The 12,650-nt window shown below is 36.5% G+C and overlaps 1 pseudogene; it reads left to right on the top strand.

Annotated features, from left to right (window-relative positions):
- Nucleotides 1-12,362, top strand: part of LOC102521274 — a 65,616-nt pseudogene extending 53,254 nt beyond the window's left edge.
- Nucleotides 12,363-12,650: the final 288 nt, after the last annotated feature.

The following is a 12,650-nucleotide window of genomic DNA, read 5'->3' as shown; positions in this document are numbered from 1 at the left end:
TGGCAAGTCAACCACCTGCTCAGCTTTCGCTACTGTTGTCTCTCTCACATGGTGAGTGATGTTTTTCACGGGTGAGAACACGTACTGAAATAGTCCTGTTAAATTCTTCTATTTCTGTCTAGAGCGTACTTGGACTCATTCACCTTGGACTCGTTACCAAACTTGATAACTCCACTTCCACGTTCAAGCAAACCTTTTGCTTTCAGTCTGAGAACTATTACTTTCTCGGAGTCTTCACTTTTATCTCCAACATTAGAAATTGGCTTTCTTTATAGGGACATTAAAATTTTTTCTTTCATCCTTTAATTTTTAAAATTTAAAAAAGTTGAAGTATAGTCATTTTACAATGTTGTGTTAGTTTCTGGTGTACCGCAGAGTGTTTCAGTTATACATATCTATTCCTTTTTATATTATTTTTCATTACAAGCTATTACAAAGTATTGAATACAGTTCCTTATGCTATACTGCAGGACCTTGTCTGTCTATTTCATATATATGAGTTTATATCTACAAATCCTGGACTCCCAATTTATCCTTCCACACCCCGCCTCCTCCCAGTAACCATAAGTTTGTTCTCTATGTATGTGAGTCTGTTTCTGTCTTGTAAATAAGTTCATTTGTGTCATTTTTTTAGATTCCACATATAAGTGATATCATGTGATAGTTTTCTCTTTCTGGCTTACTCCATTTAGTATGACAATCTCCAGGTCCATCCATGTTGCTGCAAATGGAACTATTTTATTTTTTTTATGGCTGAGTAGAATTCCTTTATATATATATGCCACATCTTCTTTATCCAGTCATCTGTCAATGGACATTTAGGTTGCTTCCATGTCTTGGCTGTTATAAATAGTGCTGCTATGAACATTGGGGTGCATATATCTTTTTAAAGTAGCATCTCCTCCAGATACATGTCCAAGAGTGGGATGGCTGGATCATATGGTAAGTCTATTTTTAGTTTAAGGACTGTCCATACTGTTTTCCATAATGGCTGTAATAGGGACATTTTAAAAAATCAGTGACCTCCCCCCCAAAATAAAGTCCATCCCTTTACATGAGTTACAGTGTTCACAACGAACACAAAACAACAAAGCTGGGCTCTCATGAGGACCCTCATGCAGACAGTGTGATGTAAGACTGTAGCAGGTGGGCTGTATGCGGTGAGGCTGAATTGATGTCCTGAGGACCTTGACACCTCTGGTGGGGGGAGGATTTGTCTGAAGGCCACAAACCTTAAAATATGCTGTGTTCATCCTCACAAACCCCCAAATAGCAAAGGGTCTTTTAGTTCTATAAACCTCCATTATTCCCATATTGATGATGTAAAGGTGAACTTCATGTTAAGCACTTGGGGTCTATACTTGTACCAGGAGCATCACTGGCAGGTCATTTCTAACTGGGATGATGGAGGCTGCAGGTTAACCACAAATTCATGCAGCAGAAACTTTTAGTTGGATTAGTGAACCTCTTAGGGCTGGAATTGGGGTGGGGGCAGTGGCTTCTTTGTGAGTATCCTGCCTGCTACATTTGCCACTTTAATAGATCAATGATGCCTTTTTATTTTAATGTAGATTTGTTTTTAACATCTTTCTCATATGTTAATAGGCATTCATAAATCTTTTGTGAACATCTTGCTTTTGAAAAAAAAAATTGTCGGTTCTTCAAAGAAAGGAGCTGGCTTTTTCACATTTAGTGACAGCCTATCAAATTCAAATTCAAAGTACATATTCTCCTTCTGTCCTCTCATTTTCTGGCCCTTACAACTTCCAGGAGCCACTCAGCTTTCTGCTTTGGAAGAGTTTCCTTTTCCTCTCCCGCATCCTGTCTCTGACCTCTTTGCCCTATGCTGCTTCTGTCTGGTCCCCGCCTTCTGTGTGATGAGCTGCTCACAGGGCATCTAATCTCTGGGCCCAGCTCCCTGGAAAGGGGAGTTCATCCTCCACTCTTTTTTTCCCCCCAAGGCTATATTCATACCACTTCTGAGCTTTATTTTATATTTGCAAATAGGCTATGGCTAACTGCTTTGCCTAGGCTGTGGAGCTGAGAAGAGAAGGTTGTAAACCTAGATTCTATGACACACCACATACTATTAAATCCCCCTTTCCCTGGCTAGACTGTGAAATCTGAAGACAGCAGTCCTTTCTTTTTCATTTGCGTAAGTTCCACCAACTCTTGGCAAGTATCTTATAGAAATAGGTACTTATTAAATGCATGATCAAATAAATCAATGAATTAAGAAATAGCTGTTTAGAAGAAAAGAGTTCTTTCATTTTGAAGAGTTACTGAGTGTTGACTGGCTGGTAACGTATCTCCCAGGTGTGTTTGCATTCCGAATCTATCAAGTGATAAAACCTTAAGCTTACAAAGTGATGCTGTTGAAATCATGCATATCAAACATTGCCAGACTGTAGGTGAGTCAGGTGATCAGGTGTTTGTATATATTCCTAAGTGGGGGCTTTCACAAAGACTTAAAATGATGCCACACAGATTATTGTGACCATGGATCCACTTTGGAAGCTGGAAAGGTCAGTGAACTTTCATCTAGTTTAAGTTGGGGTTAATTCTACCCTCAATAAAATATCAATATTATTTTTAGTGAGGTCATTTAACATGACACCAATGTCCCCTACAGTCAGCCTGGAACCTTGCCACCCAGTGGTTACATGATCATGAGTCACATTGCTTGTGTGAGACCTGTATTTCCTTATTTGTAAAGTAAGAAGTTGAATTCTGTAATCTCTGGAATGCCCTTCAGCTAAATACTTCATGTGGCCATGGACAAATCAATTACCCAAATACACTTGACTAGAAGGGCAAGTGCTTTGTGTGAAATCAGTGTAATAGTCAACTTTCACTGTCTTGACAAATGAAAGAAAGAAGGTGTGGCATGGAGGAGTAACAAGTCACCTTTGAATTGGGAAAAAAGTGTGATTTAACAGATTTTTGGAGGTCAATTTGTTTGGCCTAAAACTATATTACACCAAATTTGCTTCTCGTTGGAATCAGCTTTACCGGTTCATATCATCCAACCGTCTGATTGCCCATATGACTGGGAAAGAGACTACATGGCAGGTTACTGGCCACCATTAAGTCTAGGATGAGGTCAGGTGACCATTTCTTTCCATCTCTGCAGGACAAATGTGAGTGTGTGTGTAAGTAAGCTGAACATTCACCGAAGCAGATTTGTGAGTGTTAGAACATTGTCCATGGATGTGAAGTGTCATGAGAGGAAGCTGAGTGATTACCCAAAGATTTTACAAAAATATTTACTTTGGACAGTTCTAGTCCAGGACCTAGTTAGGTTGTCAAGTACAGAATCTTGATGTCAAGGGTAATTGGATTGATGGGTTCTGACTTGAACCAATGGATGATACCTGAAAGCCTCCACAGAACTAAAGCAGAGTTCTTATGATTGCAGCACCAGGTGTGTGGTTTCCATGGACAGCAGAACCTGCACGGCCTCATTCATTCGGATTCCCTGGAGAATATCTACATATGTGTGTGGGGGGTGCCATACACCACTTTGAAACTTGCTTGGTGGATATGGAAATGAGTAAGGGAGTTGTGGCTAAAATTCGAATATTCAGTGACATCTGGTTGAGCTGCCATAAGAATGACATTCCAGTTTCTTACCCCATATAATACATGTGGATAGGAACTTTTACCCTTAGCCTCTCTTTTTAGAGTGGTTTCTTTCTTCTTTTCTTTCTTTCTTTCTTTCCTTTTTTTTTTTTTTTTTTGTGCTTGCATTACTGGCAAATCTCTTCTAATGGATGTACTCTGTCTTTAGAAAGGCAATAATTTAATCTTATTTTTGTCCAATGAAACAGGATAGATCTTTCAAAAGTGACTTTGGATTTTTTTGTTGTTGTTCTCAATTATTTTCCACTCACAGTTTTATTCTCATAATGGACAATTCTTTTTATTAAAAAAAAAAAAATTTTTGGAGAGGAAGAGCTGTGGACATAAGGTAATTTTTTTTCACTTGATAAATACTAGGAATAAATTCTTAACTTAATGACTCCATTAATTGAACATGAATTATTAAATTATTAAAAGCTAAATCTCAGATGCAGTGATGCTCCTTAATTTCTTAAAAAGTGGTTTTTGCTTTTGGCAAATCAATTAATTAACTGTAAGGGTATCAGGAACAAACCATTTTGAGACATTCTGCTTTGAGTTGGTAGCAGAGTTCCTAATTAGGGATCTCTGAAGCTTACACAGGTACAGGAGACACTGTGGTGTGGTCAGGATACTGATGCTTGAGTTTGGATATTCTGTTGTTTTTGAATAGGGAGAGGAAAAACGTTTGAAGACTGGAAATCAGTTCTGCTGACCTGTTTGTATGTGGATGTACTGCCACCTGTTGGTCATTTCTTGTCATTGACCAGCTTTTGAAGGCTGATTCAGTGGATTCTTTTTTGTTGTTGTTGAAGGGTAATTAAACTACGATACTACATGAGTTTCAGGTAGACGACATAGTGATTTGACATTTAAATACATTACTAGATGATGACCACACTATTTCAAGTTACCATCTGTTGCCATACAAAGTTACAGTGTTATAGTGACTGTATTCCCAATGCTGTGCTTTACAGACCCATCATTTATTTATTTTATAACCAGAAGCATGTACCACCTATTTAGAACCATGAGTTTGTTCTCTGTATCTGTGAGTCTGTTCCTGTTTTGGTATTATGTTTGTTTGTTTGTTTACTTTTAGGTTCAATATATAAGTGAAATCATGCAGTACTTGTCTTTCTCTGTTTGGCTTTTTACATTCATATTTAAAGTAGGATTTTGTTGGGAGTCATATTGTTGACCTTGCTTAATTCACAGTAAAAAGTATTTGATTGGGCTATTTAGAGCATTTATAGAGTGATAATTGGTATGCTTGGGCTTAAATCTGTTGTCTTGCTTTTTGATTTCTTTTTGTCTGTTCTTTATTAATTTTTGCCTCATCTTCCTTATTTCCTTGTATCAGTCTTTAGTTGAAATCTGCCCTTGGGAAATGTTCATTTTTTTGGCACATCTGGCTTGGTGGTGGTGGAGAAGTAGAAGAAACACAAATCCTGAAATAAAGAAATGCAGGTGGTGGCAGTGAATTTGGCTGGTTTGTATGGAAATGATAAGGGTGGGGCACAAACGGAGTCTGCCATGCTAACCAGTGTAAAAGTGGGAAGCAGAGCGTGTCCTACACTTTCTGTAGTGCCTGAAATTTATCTCAGATGTGACTTTGAAACCTTCTTGCTGGCTAAAAAATGTAGAATCATTCTAAAGATGTGGCAGGAGTGCCCAGTAAGTCATAAAGGCCCATTTTAAATTTTGCCCCAATTTAGGAGAAACTACAAATATGCCTCAAATAAACAGCTGGAAATATTAGGATACGGTCTAGTTTCATTTATCATGTCACTGGCGCCAGCTTCATAACTGCTACTTGGCTGTGTACCAGGGAGTAGATACTGGACACAAAAGGGATTACATAGCAAAGAATTAAAGATGGTGATGTGACATGGGACATCAAGAATTAGAAGGTCTGCAAGCTAGGACCTCTGGGTCTACCGACACCTGCATCATACCGGTTGAAATGCATCTGCACTTTCCAGAAAAGTAAACTTCTTGCTTTATGTCCTGTCGCTTACATGTTACATTTATTTTTGATAAAACTATAGGAAGAAAGTAAAATTTTTAGGTTTAGAGGTGAAGACATGAGTAAATATTAGATTTGGAAGTAATTTCTTAGATCATAAAACTATGCATATTATTTTTACTCTGTTTTTTTCAGTTAATAAATAATATGAATATCTAACTCTTCGTCTGATTAAATATTCCTTTCAACATAGTTTTCAGTGGTTTTTTTATACTTACAAAGTATGATTGCACGTAGTACAAAATTTAAAGTACATAATACCAAATGTAAATAAACATTGTTTCCCATCTACTCCAAACATTCTTAAGAAGATATTTAAAATTTTTTTAAATTGAAGTACTGTCAATTTATAATGTGTGTTCATTTCTTGTGTACAATAGCGATTCTGTTATGCATATATATATTCCTTTTCATATTCGTTTTCATTATGTGCTGTTATAAGATGTTGTGTAGAGTTCCTTGTGCTGTACAGTAGGACCTTGTTGCTGATCTAATTTGTGTATAGTGGTCTCTGCAAACCCTAAACTCCCAGTTTATGTCTCCATCCTCCCCTCCTTTTTCCACCCTGGTGACCGTAAATTTGTTTTCTATGTCTGTGAGTCTGTCTCTGTCTTGTAAATAACCTCATTTGTGTACTGTTTTTAAAGATGTCCCATAAAAATGATATATGGTATTTTTCTTTCTCTTTCTAGCTTACTTCACTTAGTATGATGATCTCTAGTCCCATCCCTATTGGTGCAAATACCATTATTTTTTCTTTTTTAATGACTGATAGTATTCTGTTGTATATGTTTGTGTTTGTGTGTATACATATACACACAACTTTTTATCCAGTCATTGATTGATGGACATTTAGGTTGCTTCCATGTCTTGGCTATTGTAAATAGTGCTGCTATGACCATTGGGGTGCAGGTGTCTTTTCAAATTAGAGTTCCCTGAGATGTATGCCCAGGAGTGGGATTGCTGGACATAGGATAAATCTATTTTCAGTTTTTTAAGGAATCTCCATACTGTTTACCATAACAGCTGCATCAAACTACATTCCCACCAACAGGGTAGGAGGGTCCCCTTTCTCCACACCCTTTCCAGCGTTTCTCATTTGTGGATTTTTTTAATGATGACCATTCTGACCTGTGTGAGGTGATGCCTCACGGTAGTTTTGATTTGCATTTCTCTGATAATTAGCGATACTGAACATTCTTTCATGTGCTTGTTGGCCATTTGTATGTCTTCACTGCAGAAATGTCTATTTAGATCTTCTGCTGAATTTTGATTGTGTTGTTTGTCTCTTGGTTATTGAGTTGTATGAGCTCTTTGCATATTCTGGAAATTAAGGCCTTGTCAGTCGCATCATTTGTAAGTATTTTCTTCCATTCTGTAAATTGTATTTTCATTTTGTTTATGGTCTCCTTTGCTGTGAAAAGTCTCATAAATTTAGTCTTGTCTCTTGTTCAGTCTTTAAGCCATTTTGAGGTTTTTTTTTTTTTGTGTGTGTGTATGGTGTGAGAGAGTGTTCTAGTTTTATTGATTTGCTGGCAGCTCTTCTGCCTGTGTTTTCCTCTAGCAGTTTTATAGTATCCGGTCTTTCTTACATTTAGGTCTTTAACCCACTTTGAGTGTTTGTATATGGCATTAGATAATGTTCTAATTTCATTCTTTTATAGGTAGCTGTCCGGTTTTCCCAGCACCTTATTGAAGAGACTGTCTTTTCTCCATCATATATTCTTGTTTCCTTTGTTGTAGATTAATTAACTGTAAGTGCATGGTTTTATTTCTGGACTTCTGTTCCATTGAGCTATATGTCTGTTTTTGTGCCAGTTAGATACTGTTTTGATTACTGTAGCTTTGCAGTATAGTTTTAAGTCAGGGCATGTGATTCCTCCAGCTCTGGTCTTCTTTCTCTAGATTTTTTTGGCTATTTGGGTCTTTTGTGTTTCCATACAAATTAAAAAAAAATTTTGTTCCTGTTCTGTGAAAAATGTCATTGGTAATGTTACAGGAATTGCACTGAATCTGCATGTTGCCTTGGGTAGTATGGCCATTTCAACAATATTAATTCTTCCAGTCAAGAGCATGGGATATCTTCCCATTTCTTTAAATCATCTTTAATTTTCTTAATATTTTATAGTTCTCTGCTTATAAGTCTCTTACCTCCTTGGTCAGGTTTGTTCCTAAGTATTTTATTTTTCATGTGGAGTCTTTAGTGTTTTCTATGCATAGTAGCATGTTACCTGCCTATAGTTTTGTTAATGGAATAATTCTTCCTATTATTTTCTGTATTTCTTTTTTTTGTAGATTTAATGAAGTGCCATTTTAAAAAATCTGTTTTTGTTGTTTTCTCATTGCTTTTAAGTGGTTTTAAGACAAATAACAGGTATAAATACTTTTTTCCTGACATCTTTAATCAAAAGTAGATAGCATAATTTTATCTACTAAATATGAACCATTATGAATTACACAGGTTTTGTGGATTTGCTTTCCACTAATTCAACAAATATGTACACAACACCAATTATTAATGAACTTTTGAGATAGATACTTAATAGGGGTTAAAAATGAGCTAGCAATGAAGTATTATGGGGGTTGACAGAATGAATTATCAGATCTTCTTGATGGGATAAACAATTAGGTTCTCAGAGAAGCTGGTGACTGAGACAGTTCACCCTCTGTCACCAGACTCTACATTTCTTCTCTCTCTTGTGACCCTCCTCTCCCAAACAACTGCCTTGACTTAACTTCCTTGCTTCTGTTCATCTTATTAGCACTGCCTGGAATGCCTTTCCCCTAACTTCAGCTTATCCAAATTAAACTTATCTTTTTAGACCTTTTCTTCTTTGAACATTTCCTCATATATTCAAGCTGACAGTCATCTGTCGTACTTTAGGAGTCCGGTGACTTTTTTTCATTTTTTTGCCTTGAGATAAGAAAATGCTACTTTGAATTGATGTTTTCTTTTTTATCAGATACTGTCTAATTTTGGAGATAAAAAGAATGAGGCACAGAGAGATATAAAAATTTGCTCAAAGTGATACAGCCAATAAGTGATGAAATTAAGGTTTGCAGGCAATGTGGATCCAGAAACTAGGTGGCAAGCTACGTCCTCCCAGTTGGTGCTGAGTTCTCAATGCATCACTCCCCACTCATAGGAAAGAGAGCTCTCTTTTGATGATGGAGGATCCTAAAGTGGGAAAAACCATGTCGTTTTCTTAGCAGTCTTCTCTTTGAGAAAAGATACAGTTGGTAAATAACACTTGGTCCAAATGCCACTGAGACCATGTTAACTTTGTCCCTCTAGGGATAAGCTCTTGAGCTTTTAGTTCTTTGGGGACCTGGCTCTAAATCTTTGAAAACTCCAAAAGAAAAATCCCTTATTCTGTACAACATGTGAATCAATGTGCAGGTCAAAGAGTATCTATTTACTGCCAAGATGTTCAAGATGAGGGATTTGCCTTCTTAGCCAAGTACCTAGAAAATCTAAGAAATATTCTTAAAAAAGTTTGCCACCATGAGGGAAGTTGAAAATTCCATCCTTATTTCTAGAAAATGGTTATTTCCCTTGAAGCAATTAATGGAGATACACAAAGGATATCCTTAGAGAAGTGAGGACATTGCATTTTGGATACTGAAGTTTTTGAAATGTGATGGAGAAGCAGAAGGATGAGTTTACACTTTAGGAATGTAATATCCCCCTCCCCAGCCCAGGTTCTCTAAAGACAGCAGACTGGCATTTTGTTCACATCCTTATGAGAGTAAGTAACTGGTATTTTCGGTGATTATTTTCTGAATTGATTTTCTTGTTTATTTCTTTTTGAAATGGGGATACTGTGATGTCCACAAAGAATTCTAAGGTCAAAGAATGTTAGCTATGAAAGTAACATAGAGACAATCCTGCATTTTTAAAAATAGAAGACTGAAAATGACTTACATTTAAATAAATAAATAGTGGTTTAACAAAAGACCAGAAGCAGTCTGTACAACCCCCTACCTCCACACAACTATACTGGCATATTTGGATGGATAAAAAGGAAAACATTCTTGCAATGGATAAGGCTTCATATCTAAGCCTAGAATTTTCTTTGTGCTTAAAATATACTCCATGTAGCACTAAGCAAATGATCGTGATAATGATAAATATCATAAATCAAATAGATATATTCACTATTTTTTCATAGACTGAGCTCCACATATAATTACTATATAATTCAAGAGTGGTATATTGATTTAAATTTTTTAAATTGAAGTATAGTTATTTACAGTGTTTCAGGTGTACAGCAATGTGATTCAGTTACATATATGTTCTCCTTTTACAGATCCTTTCTATTATAGGTAATTGCAAGGTATTGAATACAGTGCCCTGTGCTGTACGGCAGATCCTTGTGGCTTATCCCTTTTATAGACAGTAGTGTGTATCTGTTGATCCCAAATTCCTAATTTAATTCCTCCTCCCATTTCCCCCTTTGGTAACTATCAGTTTGTTTTCTGTACCTGTGAGTTTATTTCTGTCTTATAAATGTTAATTTGTATCATTTTTCAGACTCCAAATATAAGGGATACCATAAGATACTTGTTTTTGTCTGACTTAAGAGTAATATATTGCTTCTATTTTACTGAAAGAAGACATTAATTTCAGTGGTAATAAATGTTGTTTGAAAGTGTTTTTTTCACAAAAAATATCCTACATAGTGATCTTCCCTTAGGAACTTAAAACAGTTGATTTTTTTTCTTCCTTGCTAGTGAGTCAGAAATAACATATTCTTGAATGTGTTCTCTGCATAAACTGTTATGCATTTGACATTTTACATATATTATTACTATAATTGACATTGCCTGACAGATTTCAGGATAAGTGCCCTAAAAGTAGTTTATATGAAATATGGGCAATCACATAAAGTAATTCCATGTGATTTTGGTGCAAAGGGTGCTTAGTTTTGTACACAACTTCCATGACATGTTGCTGTCCAGCATTTACCAGATCACTTCATCTTACAGGCACAGCCTCCCCATTCCCTCTGTGGCATCATATCATTTTATATGAGTAACCTCTGTCATTTGTATGTATTATCATTTCCACATGTTTTTACAACTGGGAGTAGGGAACAGACTGAAAAACACACATGTGAATTGTGTCTTAACAGTATTACAATGGTACTGATCATTCTGTAAGATCAAGAACTCCCCTGGTTAGTCTTTACCAGATGTCATGTGTTAGGATCTGAATATCATTAGTTTTACAGTATTCTTCGTAAGGTCTTCCAGCTGTTTTTTTTTTTTTTTTTTAATCCCATCATACAGTAAGATGAAACTTGGGGAACAGTTCATGTACAAGCTTAGAACTTGAAGGAGTTTTAGATAATAGAGTTGGACTCTTGATGGGAGAGAGCAGAGGTCAAGGGTGAATATCCAAGTTGACACAGTATCTTTGCATGAACTGTCCTGACCTAGTATCTAGGAATATTATCTTCCAGTTTGACATTATTTCAATACTTTTCTGTAACAAGTCTGTTTAAGATATTCTGTTATTGAATTAAAATATTTGTTACTCTTAATGATACATTTTAAAATAATAAAATATTGCTCTTTCTTATTAACAAATTACAGATGACCAATGGAAGATAAGAATCAGACAGCAGTGATTGAATTCCTTTTCTTGGGCCTCACAGATCATCTCCACCTGCAGATTGTCCTCTTTGTTAGTTTTCTTTTTGTCTGTCTTGTCACCTTGGGGAGTAATTTGGGCATGGTCACTCTCATATGGATCGATCCCAGACTCCACAAACCTATGTACTTCTTTCTCAGCCACTTGTCCTTTGTAGACACATTTTCCTCTTCTTCCATTGCCCCCAAGATGCTGTGTGATATCTTTGTAAATAAAAAGGCATCTCTTTCATGGGTTGTGCTGCACAGATGTGGTTCTTTGGTCTTTTTGTGGAAACTGAGTGTTTGCTCTTGGCTTCCACGGTATATGATTGATATTTGGCCATCTGCAAGCCCTTGCTGTACACCCTCATTATGTCCCGGAGGGTCTGTGTGCAGCTGGTTCTGGGCCCTTATGCTGTGGGTCTTCCAAGCACCATGACACACACAATTCACATGTTTTGCTTACCCTTCTGTGGTCCAGATATCACCAATCACTTTTTCTGTGATATTTCACCATTGCTTTCCCTAGCGTGTGCAGACACCTGGATCAATAAGTTGGTGCTTTTCATCTTTGCGGGAGCCATAGGAGTTCTCAGTGGCCTGATCATCATTGTCTCCTATGTTTGCATAATGGTGGCTGTGCTGAGGATCCAGACTGCTAATGGGAGGAGGAAAGCCTTCTCTACTTATTCTTCTCACCCGGCAGTTGTCTCCATCCTATGTGTGACTCTTTTCTTCACCTGTGTCTGACCTAGTTCAAGTTCCTCTCTAAATATCAATAAATTAATTTCTCTGTTTTATGTTGTGGTAGTCTCCATGTTGAACCCCCTCATCTACAGCTTGAGGAACAAGGAGGTGAAAAATGCATTCAGTAGAAAGTTTGAAAGGAAAAGTTCTCTAATAGGTAGGCAAAGTAGAACTCTACTTGTGCTTTACCATACCTGTTGGTACAGAATACATAGTAAAAAGAACACTAGACAGGATTAGAGGCTGCATGTGAGTCCTGGCTCTCCCAGTTCACAATGACTTGAAAAACAGAGTAGTTTTTAAATACTTTTCTGCCCAGTCTTGTTCTCTGTGAAATGAAAGGGGTTTCCAAATAATGTAGTGATGGATTGAGAATATAAAAGTGAAAATAGACTAGAAGAAAACTTATCTGAATATTTGTCCAGTGTTGGATGTGTAAATACTGTTTAATCCATATATGAAAACTAAAAGTTATAATAGAAAATTTAAAGTACCACAGACAATATTAAAGGCAAATAATAAAACAAAAGGAAATATGTATGCATATGTGCCAAACAATGAGATGATATCCCTAATATTCAATGATCAGTCTAAAATTCACAATCAAAATGGGAAA

Source organism: Camelus ferus, chromosome 36 (genome assembly GCF_009834535.1).
Source record: "Camelus ferus isolate YT-003-E chromosome 36, BCGSAC_Cfer_1.0, whole genome shotgun sequence".
Classification (NCBI taxonomy): Eukaryota; Metazoa; Chordata; class Mammalia; order Artiodactyla; family Camelidae; genus Camelus; species Camelus ferus.
Note: the sequence above shows the minus strand (reverse complement) of the source record. Positions and strands in the feature narration are given on the sequence as shown.